Source organism: Urocitellus parryii, chromosome X (assembly GCF_045843805.1).
Source record: "Urocitellus parryii isolate mUroPar1 chromosome X, mUroPar1.hap1, whole genome shotgun sequence".
In the NCBI taxonomy this organism is placed as follows: Eukaryota; Metazoa; Chordata; class Mammalia; order Rodentia; family Sciuridae; genus Urocitellus; species Urocitellus parryii.
In genome coordinates this window covers 47,743,023-47,760,904 of record NC_135547.1, presented here as the reverse complement: position 1 = coordinate 47,760,904, position 17,882 = coordinate 47,743,023, and the positions used below count along the sequence as shown (strand labels likewise).

Here is a 17,882-nt window from a genome sequence, read left to right as displayed (position 1 = left end):
ATATATATATATATATACCATCTTTTCTTTACCCAATTATTTTTTAAAGAGCACTTAGTTTGGTTCTATAACTTATCTATTATGAGTTGAGGGGCTATAGACATTGATGTAACTGCATCACTGTAGTATTCTGATTTTAAATCCTTTGGATATATACTGAAGAGTGAGACAACTTGGTCAAATGGTGGTTCCATTCCAAGTTTTTTGAGGAATATTCATACAGCTTTCCATAGTGGTTGCACCAACTTGTAGTCCCACCAACAATGTATAAAGTGTACCATTTCCCACACATCCTTGCCAGCATTTATTTTTACTTGTTCTCTTGAAAAGTGCCATTCTAACTGGAGTGAGATGGAATCTCAGTGCAGATTTTTTTTCCTAATATTTTTTTCTCTATTTAAAAAGTAGCAATTGGACATGTTGGTTATGCTGTTCCTTATGGCTTAGGGAGGGATGCTGGGCTTCTAATTCTTGAGCTGGTCAAGATATAGTTGGAATTTAACCATGGAATTGCAACACTGAGGCACTGGTGCTGAGAAATAATCCTGGAGGGGTCCCTAATCACCTGGTCACTCTTTGGTTTGCAGAGACACTGTCTGCAGGGTCCTGTCAAAGGCTACAGCTAAATCTTGCACTAAACTCCCTATTCATCTGGGTTCTACAAGCTGTAGGGTAGAACACTATGCCCAAGGATGTCTTTGTGGGCTTTTGAAGCAGTAGAGAGACCCAGAGGCTTACTGAAAAAAACCTCAGCCTTCAGAGCCTGGAGTGGTCATCTGCAGTGGATGGGGCTTGGATTGTTTAGGCCATGCTCTAGGGTAGACCTGGAGGCTCATAATATAGAGGGAAGAGCCAAGGGCTCACAGATCCTCCTGTGCTGGAGCAGCTGGGCCTTATATACACATAACTTACTGAGCTGACACTGGGGGAGGGTTTCGGTTGGGTTTTGGGTCCTGGGGTGTGTCCTGGGAAGGAATAGGGTCAGGCTGGCCAGGCTGCAGTGCTCTGGGAAGACAAGGACCGATGGAGATATTCTGTAGGAAGTAGCACCACAGGCCCTCTGGCAGGTAGTAGTGGATGAAGTACATGAGCCCCAGCCAATGGCCTGTGTAATAGCGGGTGGTGTGGTCTAGATGCCAGCAACATGCCAATGATGGCATCTACAACCAAGCTGAGGTTGGGCAGGGCCAGGCACAGAAAATGCAGAAATTGCCCATGCAAGTGTTCAATGTAATCTTAATTGCTTGAGCTGTTCCCATTGACTCACATTTCTCACTAACTGTTTTGAAGAAATCAGGCTGGATGACACTGACTTTGATCCTCCAGGAAAGAAGTTTACAGCTGAATGTTTCCTTGAGTAGTGTCAAGGCTGCCTTGGAGGTCCCATAGGCTGCCAAGCACGGATATAGCATGTCCCCTGCTGGGATGCCCACTGTCACAATGCAACTCTTTGAGTGGTGTGAGAGCTGCAGGAGGCCCTTGGTCAGCTACAGTGCGTCAAAGAAGTTCACCTCCATGCAGTTGCAGAATGTGGCCATTGGAGACAGCTCCACATCACTGAAGCCTGCATTATTGACCAGGTCTCACACACCAGTGCTGTTGGTGTGGGACTTGGTGAACTTTAGTGCAAAGCTAATGTGTGCAGTTTAGTGAGGTCCATCTGCAATAGCCTTAGGCAAAGGAAACAGCAGGCAAGCAGCTTTAGGGCGCTGGGGTTCTTGAACTCTAACATGGTAGCCAGCATGTGAAGACCCTGGAGTCCAATTTCTTGGCCATCTCCTTGACAAAACCAGAGTCACAGCCAGTGATGAGCACTCTGCAAGAAGCCACTGGCAGACACAGTGGGTGTGCTAGGCAGGACAAGCAATCCAACTGGGAGCAGCCAACATGGCCAGTGTGGCCAGCATGGTGCTGGCATAGCCAGTCTAGTGAGGCCAGCAGTTCGCCAGTGCAGCCAGCAACTGGCAGCCCAGTCACAGGTCTGCACGCAGTAACTACAGCAGCATATGGGCAACCAAGAGCAGACAGTTGCCACCCCACAGCCAAGGCAAGTGCTTTCAGTGTTGTTTTAATTTGCATTTCTCTACTTGCTAGAGATATTGATTTTTTTTTCATAATTTGTTGACCATGCATATTTCTTTGTTCTTGAGATGTCTGTTTAGTTCCTTTGTCCATTTATTGATTTCTCTCTCTCTCTCTCTCTCTCTGTGTGTGTGTGTGTGTTTTAAGTACTTTTAGTTCTTTATATATCCTGAAAATTAATACTTATCTGAGGTGCAGATGGCAAAGATTTTCTCCCATTCTGTAGGGTCTCTCTTCATGCTCTTGATTGTTTCCTTTTCTATGTAGAAGTTTTTCCATTTGATACCACCCATATATTGAATATTGATTTTACTTCCTGCACTTTAGGGGTCTTATAAAGTCAGTTCCTGAGTTGATATGTTGGAGTATGGGGTCTACCATTTCTTCTAATATGTGCAGGAAACTGGTCTAATACCTAGGTCCTTGATATACTTTGAATTGAATTTAGTTTAGGATGAGAAATAGAGATTAAATTGTATTCTACACATGCATTTCCAGTTTTCCCATCACCATTTGTTGAAGAGGCTTTTTCTCCAATATTTATTATTGACACCTTTGTTTAGTATGTGGTAACTGTGTTTGTGTGGGTTTGTTTCTGTGTTTTCTACTCTGTTTTGTTGATCTTATTGCCTGTTTTGGTTCCAATACTATTCCGTTTTTGTTACTATAGTTCAGTAGTATAATTTTAGTTCTGTTATTGTGATGCCTTCTCCTTCACTTTTCTTGCTAAGGGTTATTTTGGCTACTCTAGGACTCATTGTTTATCCAGATGAATTTCATGAGTGCTCTTTCTATTTCCATAAAGAACGTCATTTGAATTTTGATAAGAATTGCATTGAATCTGTATAGTGCTTTTTCCTGAATATATTAAAATAATCATGTGATTCTTATTTTTAAGTCTATTGATATGATGGATTATATTTATTACTTCTGTATGTTGAACAACACTTCCATCCCTGGAAAGAAACCCACTTAATCATAGCACATTGTCTTTTTAATATTTTTTATGAGATTTGCCAGTATTTAATGGAGAACTTTTGCATCTACATTTATCAGTTATTTCCTTTGTCTGGTTTTTGGTATCAGGATGATATTAGTTTTATAGAATGAGTTTGAAAGGGTTACCTGCTTTTCTATTTCATGTAATAATTTGAGAAGGATTGATATTAGTTATTTTCTATATAAATTTATTTTATTTATTTATTATTTTATGTAGTGCAGAGAATCAAACCCAGTACCACACACATGCTGAACAAATACTCAACCATTGAACCACAAACCCAGCCTTTGGTATTAGTTCTTATTTAAAGATTTGGTAGAACTCAGCTGAGAATGCCTCTAGCTTTTCTTTTTCACTAGGCTCTTGATGATTTCTTTGATCTCATTACTTGTAACTGATCTTTTAAATTTTCTATATCCTTTTTCAATTTTGGTAGGATCTATGTCTCTAGAAATTTATCTGTTTTCAAAATTTTCTAGCTTACAGGAGTATATAGTATAGCTTCTGATTGTCCTCCATATTTTAGGAGTATCTGCAGAGATATTTCCATTTTCATCATGGATTTAGTAATTTGCATTTTCTCTTTCTGGGCTACTTTGGCTAAAGTTTTATTAATTTTGATTTTGATGATTTTTTTCAAAGAACAAACTTTATGAATTTTTTTTTTAATTTAAAAAAAAAATCTCGACATCATTGACGTCAGCTCAATTTTAATTATTTCCTGTATTCTGCTGATTTGGGTATTGGTTTGTTCATTTTCTAGGACATTGAGATGTAATGTTAGTTTATTTATTTGGTATTTTTCTGTTCTGTTAATTTATGAGCTCAATGCTCTGAGCTTTTCTCTTAGAACAGCCTTCATGGTGTCTCAGAGATTTTGATACATTTATCATTATTCTCATTTAGCATTGAGTATTCTTTTTTAAATTCATCCCTGATTTATTCTGCTATCCATTCATAATTTAATAGTGAATTGTTTAGTCTCCAGGTGTTAGAGTGCTTTCTATTTTTATCATATCATTTATTTCTTTAATCCATTATGATTTTATATAATGCACGGATATATATATATATATATATATATATATATATACACATTTTGCATTTGCTAAGAGTTTCTTTGTGTCCCAAAATATGCTCTATTTTGGAAAATGATCTATGTGCAACTGAAAAGAAAGTGTATTCAGTCACTTCAGTCACTGATAGATGAAATATTATATATATATATATATATATATATGTGGTATGAATTATCCTTTTTTGTAGTTCTGTAGCTTCTTATTTAGATTTTGCTCAGATGATATTTCTAGTAATGAGATACATGTTAAAGTCACTCAACATTGTTGTGCAGTGGTCTATTTAATTCTTTTTATTGAGAAAGGTTTGTTTGATATATGTAAATGCTACATTTGGGGGGGCATAGATACTTATGACTGTTTATTTGTGCTGTTTTTTCACTCTCTTAACCAGCATGAAATTGCTTTCTCTACCTGTTTTGATTAACTTTGCCTTGAAGTCTACTTTATCAGATACAAAAATAGAAACCCTTGCTTGTTTATGAGATTTATGTGAATGATATTTTTTTTCCCAGTATTTAACATTCATTTTGTGGATATCTTTGCCTATTAGGGTAGTCTTTTGAAGAGAATACATTGTTGGATCTTGTTTTTTGGGGGGGATGTGTGTGTGTTTAACAATTTAATAAATTGCAAAATTGTTATTAATCTATATACACATGTATGACTACACTACTGGTTTGACTGTACACCATGTACAGCCAGAGAAAGGAGAAGTTGCGCTCCATCTGTGTACAATGTGTCAAAATGCATTCTAATGTCATGTATAACTAATTAGAACATGAAAAAAAACAGAAAACATAAAATAAAACAAAAAGAAATAAACTGGTTTCCAAAGTTTTTGTACCATTTTTACAGTCTTAACAGCAATCAATGAAAGTTTTAGCTGCCCCAAATTCTTGTCAATTCTTGTATGGCTAATTATTGTAGTTTTAATACTTTAATAAGTATATAATGAGATATCTTTTTGGCTTTAATAAGCATTTTCTTTTTTAAAAAAATATTAATTTATTCTTAATTTCTATCTGCCAGCCTTTGTGTTTTCATTGATTAGTTTAGTTCATTAACATCTCTGTTAGTATTGAGAGGTGATTTTTATTTCCTGTTATTTTCATTTATTCCTAATTTGTAAGTTGAATTAGAATCTCCTTTCACATACAATTCTCCCCCTATATTTTCACCTTCTGCCAGTTTTCACTGGTATTCTCCATTTCTTCTTCATGAAGTATTTTATTGAGTTTGTTTTATAGTGACAGATTTCTAGATGTGAATTCTTTTTTTATCATGGAAGAATTTTACCTCATCTTAAAATCTGAAGATTAATTTTTCTGAGTATAGTATTTTTGGTAGACATTCATTTTCTTTCAGAGCTTTGTATAAATTATTACAATACCTCTTATTTTTTAAGGTGCTGGGAGTTGTCCTGGCTCCAAAGACTAACTTCCCCATCCCCCAAGAAGAGCTGTCCAATGATGAGCCCTGCTGGCTCACATGATCCTTACCCACCAATCAGAATAGCCCTGCTGTCTCACATGATCCTTACCCACCAATCAGAAAGCACCCCATGCCAACTGTCAAACCGTTCAACCATTAAACTGTCATAGCTATCAAACCACCCCCAGCTCTATAAATATGCAGAGCTGTTCCTCAATAAATGGGCATTTTCTCCGATAACGAGCCTTTTTCGTTCTTTCATAAGGTATGGGTCGAAATAATTGGCTGAGATCTAGATTGGCTTAAATCTAAATGTGACCAGTTATTTGTTATTTGTCTCTAGCCACTTTTTCAGTTCTACCCTTATTCTATATTTTAGGCATTTTTATATTAATATTCTTTTTTTTTTTAATATTTATTTTTTTTTAGTTCTCGGCGGACACAACATCTTTGTTGGTATGTGGTGCTGAGGATCGAACCCGGGCCGCACGCATTCCAGGCGAGCGCGCTACCACTTGAGCCACATCCCCAGCCCAATATATTAATATTCTTAGCAATGGGTCTTTTATAAGTTTTTTTTTAATATTTGGAATCCTGTATGCTTCCTGTATATGATTTTCTATTTCAGTTTTAAGATTGGACAAATTATATGTTATTTCACTGAAAAGATCATACATTTCTTTGATTTGTATCTCTGAGCCTTCAGCTACCCCTATGAATCTTACATTTGGCCTTTTAATGTTATCCCATATGTCTTGAAAATTCTGTTCATGGTTTCTTATCAACTTTTCTACTTGTTTAAATTTATTTTCAAGATTATGTACTTCCTTGATTGAAAATCTCTCTTCCAAAGGTAATGCTTTCAATTGAATTTTTAACTTGGTTTATTGAATCCTTTATTTTGAGGATTTCTGATTGATTCTACATCAGACTATCTCCTTATTGAAGTGATATTTCACTTGTATTTTCTATGAACTTTCTAAATTCCTTCTCTTTGATATATCATCCACTGTGGTGTTTGTGAAATTTGCTCTTGAGTCATTCTGCTTTTATTTTCCCCTTGTTTTTTCATATTGTTTGTGTATCTAGCCATGTAGTCAAGTGTATCTGAAGCAACAGAGCTTCAATTCTATATAATTTTAGTGATCTGGCAGTTTTCTTTTGCCTCACAGATTAAGAAGGAGCCAAATAATTGCAAACAACTATGAATACAAATTTAGCACCAAATTAAGTACTTGATTTTTATTTTGACACAAAGCTAATTGACACAATAAACAACAATACAAGGCTCAGAAATTTATATCTGTAAAACGAGTAAGTAATAATGAATTATTTCTAGCATAAATGAAGCAATAGGTGTTTTCATAACTTCCATTGTATCAAATGTTGCTATAACATTAGAGGTAGGGTTTAGTATTTTATAAGCCAATTAGTATTAGAACAATTTAAAGGTAGAGTTCATTAAAAGGTATGAGATGACAAGGGGTAGAAAAGAAGAAGTGATGGGGTAGAAAAAGGATTTGTAGTTTCAAGAGGTGAATAGCACAAATGCAGAGGAAACACGGGATGTTTTGTTGATGGTGGCGGAGGAGAAATAAATAGAATTCAAAGAATTAAAGAATAAAAGAAAAATAGAATTCGGGTGTTATCAAGAGAAACAGAAACAAAGGGAAATAGAGTTGTGAAAAAGATGATACAAAAATCAATCCAAAATATACTAATCAATAGCCCTAACCCTCAAAAATCAGAGTATGAAAAAATGATTACTTTGAAGAAATGCTATAAATGATAAAGCAGAAATAAATATGTATATGAAAGCAATAAATCTATCTTATTTTTCCATTTTCTTAAAACTTTGTTCTCTTATTGGATTGGCATTGAGGAGTGTAGGGCATGATGTAACATGTGAGGCATGTTGCATCAGAAAGGAGGAAACCTAACTTGCTGGCTGCTACCCGCTTCCTGGTCCTGAGGCCACATGTGGCTAAGATAGAGCCTGGTGATCAGCCAGAAGGCGTTGCCATGGGTTGTGACGAAAAATCGGTCCACCTCTATGATAGGCGCAGAACACTTCTGCCCTCACAGAAAGCTCATGTCTCCCATTACTGCCTGTAGGATGGGTGTACAAGTGAACTCTCCCCACCCTGCTGACCTTTATCCTGATTGGCTCCTGTACATTATATTGGCTATGTGTGTTTTCTCAATAAAGGAGATCCTGCTTTGACTGGTCTCCCTGACGTGATGTCTCTGATTGTCCTTCAGTGAGGGAGGGCTGGGTGTGGGTGGTCAGTCAGCCCTATTCTTTCTTGGCTCATCCTGGTCAGGGTATGCTCTCCCCATCTCTCATGCAGGTCAGGAGGGAACAAGGGCTAAAAACCCTGACAGAGGACAAGGACTGAACTTTCAGTAATGAGGCAAACCCATATTATTGTAGCAGCTTCATAAAGGTAAACTAAAGCAGCACTTCTATAGATCCAAACAGATAGGAAGTAATATTGTGGGGAAATTCTGGTAGGCTAAACAGAGGTATAAGAAGCAGATGAAACACACACACACACACACACACACACACACACACACACACACGTATTCTAGATTAGAAATAAAATTATTTTCTAGATTAAAAATTAAATTAATAAAAGCATCAGATGTTGGCAGCATCCAGTGAGCTGTGGCTCAGTAGAAAAAAAAAATCCCCCTCCAAGAAATCAAAGACGTTTCTCTTACAAAGTTTAAGAAAAGCAGAGTCAACTGTCCATCACAGTCACAGCATGAACAATAAAAATGCTTACAAATAGTAAGCTGAATCAGTTTGAGAAAATTCTGTTACTGCCCCACAGAGAAAGTTAAAGGAAGCAAGTAAAGACTGCTAAAAATTACTCTTTATTTGGATTTCCTCTAGTGGTAGAGTATAAATTCATGCAGTTTTTAACTATACTCTCTATTTTTGTTCTTTTTCCCTGCTTTCTTTTTTTTTTTTTTTTTTGTTTAACTTTTGACTAGCTCCTGATACACTTGCTTTTGGAATACCTATAAAACACTCAGGTTCTAGTATTCACTGTGTTAGTAAGTGCCCCTACCTTAAGTTGATCTGGACATTGACATAAACACTGCAATAAAGAATGGAGAGAAGCTTTGGTCTGACCTCTATAATAAAGACATAAATGACTGATGGGAGGGGATTGAGGCTGATCAGGGACAGATGGAAAGTGATGTCCCCTGTGCCACCTCCCCAAAGATCAGAAGGAGCTGGAGGATTTGCTGATGTACCTCACATACCTCCTAGAAAAACACAAACACAACCTTTCAGAGAAGGTGCAACAGAGCTATAAAGCAACAAAGGGGTGTATCTCAACATGCAGACACCCCTAACATGTTATACCAGTTTGTGTCACAGGTGAGAATAAACACCAGGGTAACTATATTACCCAGCCTTCATCTCATTAGGAGACCCTAAATTCAAATAAAGGTCTTTATTTAAAAAACCTTAGCAAGAAAACAAAGCTGAATTTCTATAGAACAGATACTACAACCACTGTGATATTAAGAGATTCCTATCCCTCATTTTATGTTTTATGAGAATTATACCTAATCTTATGCATTCAAATTCTCTCTGAATACACTTTTAATTTTCTTCCAACTCTATTCTCTTACCCTCTCTTTTGTTTCACTACTAAACAACTTTAAAATTCTCCCTTCTATACCTCACCTTTTAAAATATAGTTTTTCATTTTTTACTCTATTATTTCTGTCTAATCCCTTCATCCAATGCAAGCTATTATGTTGTCATTAATACTTACTCTTGTTCACTTATTCAAAATTCTTGCTCATATTCCTGTTTAGTCAATAGAGTTGTAGAGATAAGTAAATAACAGCTTGTGTAGCGTATGTTGATATATGTTTTGCTCTTACATTTTCAATATTACTGGAAGTTATTTTCCTTTAAAAGAGGCTAAGATGTTTGAAATTTACACTTATTATATAGATATGTGGAATCTAAGATATATCTCTAGCCAAGGCTTATTCAGATCATTACTCACTAAAAAACATTCATATAAAATAGTAATATGAATCCATTCCAGAAGATGCACAAACACATGTTTAGATTTATGTAGAAAGAGAATAATGACACATGTCCAAAAATTATTAATGTGCCAGAACTGTAAAATCAGATATTGATGGGATGAAGTCCCAAACAAATAGTTCAAAAAGCTGATGGTTAACATATTCAATGATCTAAAAACAGATCTGAGGAATAAACAAAATAAATGAAAACCACAGGAAGTGAAAGAGTTTTCTATGAAAAATAGAAATTCTGAAAAAAAATAAAAACATAAATTATGGAAATAAAAGAAATTGAAAAATGAAATTCTAGAAATGTAATAAAAATTGTATTCAAAGCCTCACCAGTAAATTAGACTACATAGAAGAGAGGAGACAGAATTTCAGGTTTTGGAGATAAAATATATTGAATGGGAAAACACAACTAGTAATAGGGAAAATAATACAAGAAACTATGATCAAAATACACAAGAACACTGGGACACTAAGAGACAAAACTGAAGAATTATTGGGAACAAAGGATTTGAGATACAAGATAATGGCATGAATAATCTTTTTAATTAAATAATAACAAAATTTCCAAACATTGACAATGAGGACATCTATACAAAAGACATACATAATCCCAATACAGAAGATCAAAACTAACCTCACTGGGATGGGGTTGTGGCTCAGCAGTAGAGTGCTTGCTTAGCACTTGCGGGTCCCTGGGTTCAATCCTCAGCACCACATACAAATAAATAAAATAAAGGTACTGTTGCCAACTACAACTAAAAAGTAAATATTAAAAAATAACCTTTCCATAATGAATTATAATTAAGGTAACTAATATAGAGAATAAGGATGAAATTTTAAATGACTCAAGCAAAAAATTTTAGGTCACATCTAAAAATAAACTAATTAAAATAATTTCTGATTTCTCAGGAGAGACTCTAAAAGCTAGAAAGGCTAAGTTTTAAAGTAAATAATTTTCAACCAAGATTCCTATATCCAGCTAAGTTATTTTTCAGAATTAAAAACAATTATATATAAGTATAAACTTAAAAAAAATCTATGCCAACTAAGCCAGTACTAAATTGGATACTTAAAAAATACTACACAGTGAATAAATAAAAAACAGACTTCAGGGTTCCCAAACATGTGAATCTCATTAGAAATTTAACTAAGCAAATGTGAACTAAGAATTGATTGAACATCAGAAATGAATTAAAATGGCATTAAGTAATAATGTTTTTCATAATAACACTTATTGTGAATAAGCTCAAGTCCCTTATTAAAAGAAAAAATTTGTACAGTAGATGAACAAACACAAACTAACTATATGTTGTTTCTAAAATACTCATCTTTCAAATAAAAGCATCCACAGATTTGAAAACAAAATATTGGAAAGGTATGTGATGAAAATGGAATGCAAAAGCAAGCAAAAGTAAGATACTCATGTCCGACAATGAAGACTTCAAGCCAAACGTAATCAGAAGAGACATAATGTTTTCTTCATGCTGATGGAGGTACCAATTCAACAAGAAGCTGTAATAATAATAGCAATAACAACAAATCAATAATAATAAAAACAGTAATAGTATGTATGCCTCCAATCTCAGTATACCTAATTACATAAAATATACTATTTGACATAAAGTCTTAGAAAAATCCCAGTACAATAAGACTGAGATTTTAATAGACCCCTCTACTTATTAGAGATGACATCTAGACAAAAATTCAACAAACTCTTCAGACCTAAAAATGCCATAAATCAAGTGAAACTAACAAATATCTATGGACTATTTCACCCCCAAATATTTGAATTTAACTTCCTCTCATCTACCCATGGAAGCATCTTCAAAACAGACCACAAGTTAACACAAAAAACAATGCTCACCTAGTACTGAATCATCAACATAAACCCTTGCAATTATCAGAACACCTGGAATAAAATTGGACATTAGCAGAAGGAAAAACAAAAGAAATTGTATAACTACATAGATTGAACAAAATACACTTGCAATGATTAATAGATTATAGTTTAAATAAAAAATAAATTCAAGATATTCTAAACTCAAATGAGAATAGAGATGCCACATACTAGAAACTCAAAGATACGATGAAATTGAGTCTAAGAAATAAGTTCATAGCTATGAGTGATTCCATAAAAAAATCATAGAGATTCCAGATAACCTCATGATACATCACAAGATAATATTAAAACAATGGCAAAACAATTCTAAAATCAACAGAAGAAATGAAATACTTAAGATGCACAATTAGTGAAATAGATAATAAAAAGAATAAAAAGACTTAATGGGGGCTGGGATTGTGGCTCAGTGGTAGAGCACTCGCCTAGCATGGCCGGGACCCGGGTTCGGTCCTCAGCACTACATAAAAATAAAGGCATTGAGTTGTGTCCTTCTATACCTAAAAAATAAATAAATATTAAAAAAAGACTTAATGGCACTTTGAAAAATTTAATATTGACAAATTAGTTCATAAACATACCAAAAAAGAGAAGAAAATTAATAAAATTAAGGAAAAATTAGATATGACCACAGACATCTTTAAAATTTAGATGATCATTATAGAATAATTTGAATATTTATATGCTCCCCCATGATCCTAGATAGGCAAAAAAATAGTGCAAAAATGCTATTTAACTAAAAGTGATATACATGTTAAATGCAAACCCCATGAAAATAATAATGAAATATTTCATAGAATTGGAAAAAAATCCTAAAATTTATATGCAAAGATAAAAGGAAAAGAATATCTAAAGCAATTCTGATAAGTAAAAGTAATACTGGAGGGCTCGGGTTGTGGCTCAGTGGTAAAGCATTTGCCTAACATGCTTGAGGTACTGGGTTTGATCCTCAGCACCACATGAAAAGATATAGTGTGTTCACCTTCACCTACAACTATATATATATATATATATATATATATATATATATATATATATATATATAAATTTTTTTTAAAAAAGGCAATGCTGGAGCCACCACAATCCCTGATTTCAAATTATACTACAGATCCACAGTCACAAAAACAGCAAGACATTAGATAAAAACAGACATGTAGAACAATGGAATAAAAAAAGATACAAAGACAAAGCCTCATATATGTATAGTCATCTGATGCTTGATAAAGAAACCAAAAACACACATTGGAGAAAAAATCTTTTCAAGAAATGGTGTTGGGAAACTGGATGTCCACATGTAGAACAATGCAACTTGATTCCTAGCTCTTACCCTAATCAAAACTGAATTCAAAGTGGATCAAAAATCTAGGAATTCAGTCTGAAACTCTGAAACTCCTAGAAGATAAAAGGGTCAACATTCCAAAATATAGAAACAAGAATCAACTTTCTTTTTTAAAAAATTTATTTTTTAATTATAGTAGTACACAATACCTTTGTTTTATTTATTTATTTATTTTTATGTGTTGCTGAGGATTGAACCCCAGGCCTTGCACATGCAAGGTGAGCACTCTACCACTGAACCACAACCCTAGCCCCATTAACTTTCTTAATAAACTTCCTAAAGCTCAGAAAATAAAACCAAGAATCAATGAGTAGAATGGCATCAAATTTAAAATGTTCTTCACAGTAAAGGAAACATTTAAGTGTGTGAACAGAAAATATACAAAATGGGGAAAAAGCTATGCCAGATATTCTTTGATAGTGGATTAAAATCAAGAATATATAAATAACAAAAAATCTTGGCCATGGATATAAATAACTCAAACAACATATGGCCAATTGCTAAACAGACATCTCTCAGAAGATATACAAATGGTCAAAAATACATGAAAGAGTATTCAACATCTCTAGTATTCATGGAATGAAAATTAAAAAAACTACATCAAGATTTTATCTTATTCCAGTTAGAGTAGCATAAAACATAATAAATGCTAGTGAGGATGCACAGAACAGGAATATTTATGCCTTGTTGTCAGGGTGGTAAATTAGTATAGCCACTATGTACTAATTTAGTCATAAGGTCAATAAACTAAGGTCAGTATAGAGGTTCCTCAAAAGCTGTGTCATATAGGAACACATGAATATGAATATGAAGGAAAGGGAAAGTAAGGAAGAATGAAAAGGACCATTTTATGTTATTGTTATGGGAAGATTGCAAAAAATCACCAAGTCTATCTTAAAGAAGACAGAAATTGTAATTATCAGTTGGTCGCCTGGATCCACCAGCTGGCATGCCAAGGGGTAGGCTGCAAGTCTACTTCCTTCAACTACCTAGTGGGGTTTGAATATACCTTTTGCAGTCCAAAACCATATTAATCATAGGTGGCTGTTTCCATGATTCAAAACCATAAAATAACGTCAAGAAATCTAAAATCATAAGCAGAAAAGGAGGAGTGGGTCAAAACATCCCTAGTTGTGTATAAGTTAAAGAATGGTTACATCTAGACAATCAACCTCTGCCAGGTTGTCCAAGAAAAATGGGAACCAAAAAGAGAAAAATGTTGGATTGTATAAGAATTGTCATTTTGTGGTGCTGAACATGTTGTTAAGCAACTATTGATGGGTATAGAGGTGGAGTGTTCCCATGGAAGTAGTAGTTTTCACATGATATGGAGTCTCAAGGCAAAATGGAGTCTGTTTGGTCATTGCCCATATGGCCTGGTCCATAACAGTATGTGCCTATGCAAATATATCATAATGAATCACCACTATCATTTATGACTAGAAGGTACCAATAAAAATTTTAAAATAATTAAAATTAAAATTGTCAAAATGAACTCCACTATTATGTATAATTAGAATGCACTAAGAAAAATATTATCGTAGAAATATCTTGTGATACAACTGGGTATTAAAATTCAAAACACCAAATTAAATTGTACCACTACCTCACAATATATTGCTATTAAGATTTAAATTTAAAAGCTAAAATTATAAAACTTAAAAGATTGAAAGACAATTTTGTTAATTTACATTAATAAGGGTTTCTTAAATGTCATATAAAAACTATAGTGAATAAATAATCTGATTATATCAAAATTTTTAAATTTTTTGTAAAATTGCTTCACAGACTCCATATAAAGACAACTGAAACAATGGGATAAAATGTTTGCATATTATATACCTGGTAAGAGAGTAATATCTAGAGCATATATAGAACACTCGCAGTGCATTAAGAGGACAAAGGATAAACCACCCAGTCTAATAAATATCAAAAATAATTTTAAAAATAATTTCTAAGAACAAAATATACAAATGACCAAAATGTTCATGAATACATGCTGAATAACCACACCTAGTATACACTTTGTGCTGCATAACATAGTGGAAAAATGGAGGACATCTGAGTATATATGGAAGAGACAAAACATAGAGGTAGCCACAATTTTTAACAACCTACTACTGAGATAATTGATCCAGTACCCTTAGAATTATCTGAGCCCCATGAAAAAAAGCATGAATTTATCTTAAATATCTAATTATCTCCTAAAGGCCCCATTTACCAATGCCTCAAAATGGCACTCAAATATCATCATAAAATTTAAGAAAGAGAAAAAAGACATATTCAAACCATTAATAGGAGAGAATATCACAATTGTGTAAGAAAGTGAAATTTATTCACTTCAATTCATTGCTTTATTTTAGAGCCAGTCTACCTACAAAAATATGTTGTTTTTCACATTCTGATACCTGTGTTAAAAATGAAGCTTTTGTGCAGAGGAGGAATTCAGTTATCTAATTGTATCTGTGACAATTGGATATTTATGAATCATCAAAAAAATTATATGGGTGACAGAACAACAAGGCTATTTGCCGAAATAACAAAGTACACTCTAAATTAATTTATATCATAATAAACATAATAAAGCTAACATTATAATTTCTCTATTTATCTCTCTGTCTTGCTTCAATCTCCTAATTTAGAAATTCAGGAACTTTTTTTTTTTTTTTTTTTTTTTTTGCAGGGGAGTACAGGGAATTGAACCGAGGGACATTCATTTCAAGGGTTCTTAGTAAAATAAAATAAATTTAATGAAAATACTATTTATCCTTTGAAACTAGATTGAATTTTTTGAACAAAAGAAAGGCATAATTTTATTCAGAACTCAAATTTTCCTAAGTAGTTTGTCAGAATCATGACACTCTGGAACCAGTAGTCCTAAAATAAAATATCTTTGGTATAACAATGTAAGATAGCCAAACAAAATATTGGATATCTAGTTAATTTGAATTTCAGATAAACAGTAAAATTTTTGTCTGGTATAAGTAGTTTCTGGAACATAATTATACTAAAAAATCTGAAATTAAAAGTTATCTGGATATCTAATATTTTGATTTTTCAAATCTGGCATCCCTGTGTATTGATCTTAAATTTTTAATTGTATCTGTATGTCTTTTTTAGCTGTTGTGATATCTGAAATCTACCATCTGAAATGTCATTTTTTTAGTAGTTGTTATCAATACCTTTATTTTATTTATTTATTTTTACGTGGTGCTGAGGATCAAACTCAAGGCCTTGCACATGCTAGGTAAGCACACTACTGCTGAGCCACAACCCCAGCCCTGTCCTTGTTTTTTGACAATAAAAATTTTCACATTATTTTCATTTTAATATAACAAAAGTTAATCTAATGACAATTAACACAACTTATTTTTAAAAAAGCTTTTATCATATACAAGGGTAAAATTTATTTAATTCCTTTTATAGATATAAGCTCAAAATCCATGTGTTGAGGAAAGTATTTTTTAAAATTTAAGTAAAAATATTATTTTACTACATCAGAAAAGAAAACACTGGGCTGGGGATGTGGCTCAAGCGGCAGCGCGCTCACCTGGCATGCATGCGGCCCAGGTTCGATCCTCAGCACCACATACAAACAAAGATGTTGTGTCTGCCAAAAACTAAAAAATAAATATTAAAATTCTCTCTCTCTCTCTCTCTCTCTCTCTCTCTCTCTCTCTCCCTCCCTCTCTCTCTAAAAAAAAAGAAAACACCAAGAATGAAATTGTGTTTTATCAGAAAATCAGTTTGAGTTATTTAACTATGAATATATTGTAGCTAAATTTTTCTATCCAAGGATAGAACACCATAGGCATAAGGTTTTGGCTTGAGAAAAGGATGTAGCAAATCAAGTCGAAGAGTTATTTTGAAACCATCTGGTGGCAAAGAAGTACTTGGCCATCACTGAGCGTATACATGTCCCTGTGCCCACCCAGGAGTTGTAAATATTCCCATCATCCAGAAGGAGGTGCAAGACCAACAACACCACAAAATATCTCCACTCCCTGAGCTACCCTGGACAGAGGAAAGATGGTGAAAGTGTGCATCAATCAAAATGCCCATGTTGCTGTAACTCAGTACCAGGTGCTAAGCAACGCTCTTATCTTTGCCCTCATGGAGCTCCAGCCTGATACTGGAGTGAAACATAAAATTTGAGTTCACATGTGTTTTAGATTGGTTTGCTCAGTCCTTCGAAAATGCAAGTACCCAGATTAGAACAAGTTGCCCCCAACTCCAGAGACTTTCTGTTGGTATTTGACAAGTTGAGGCTGAAACAGTTGAAGGCACACCATGTCCCCATTTACCTGCTTGCCCGGCAGCTGACCCTGCCTGCTCTGGTGTCTGGGAAGGAGGAACTCTACTTGATCTGCAGACATCCTCACTTCTATGCACTGCCTGAGTTTAGAGATGCCAAAACAGGATCAAATTGGGGAGAATGAAGCTGGGCATCTAAGAGCACAGTGAAGACTTTTGGACAGTTTTGACTCCTGAACTCTACATTGTTTCATGTACACTTTTAACTTCTCACTTGGAACAGTGTCCAGAAGAGCCAGGTAGAAAACTCAAAAAAATCAACTGAATTGGGTCTTTTAATGGAGAATATAATCTATTCACTGAGAATTTGGTCATGCTATGAAAAAGCCTGCTGGAAATCTCCCCACCAGAGGGTTTCCTTGCCAAGATGCAAGAGAGACCAGGACCAGGGAGATTAGTGCAGTAATGGGACAAAGAGAATGGAAGGACACAATCTGTGGTCAGGAACTGTTTTCATCCCACAGAAAGCTCTGTAGCCATCAGGAAGATTCCTGTCATTGTAAAGAACATAATGGTTAAACACATATTATGAATTCAAGAGATTGTTTTCTCCTATCCCATGGTTACCTCACAGCACTAGTGATTATGGAGTATAGGAAGGGAGTGTTCAGGGTCTGGTTGAGGTCGGCCATTTGATAAGAAAGCAGATGCAAATTGGCAGGC

At 34.3% G+C, this 17,882-nt stretch overlaps 2 pseudogenes; one reads left to right on the top strand and one right to left on the bottom strand.

The window, feature by feature from the left end:
• Positions 1 to 908: 908 nt before the first annotated feature.
• On the bottom strand, positions 909 to 5,369 carry LOC113197084 (11-beta-hydroxysteroid dehydrogenase type 2 pseudogene; annotated as a pseudogene).
• A 2,245-nt stretch (positions 5,370 to 7,614) lies between these two features.
• On the top strand, positions 7,615 to 17,369 carry LOC113197083 (pseudouridylate synthase RPUSD4, mitochondrial-like; annotated as a pseudogene).
• Positions 17,370 to 17,882: the final 513 nt, after the last annotated feature.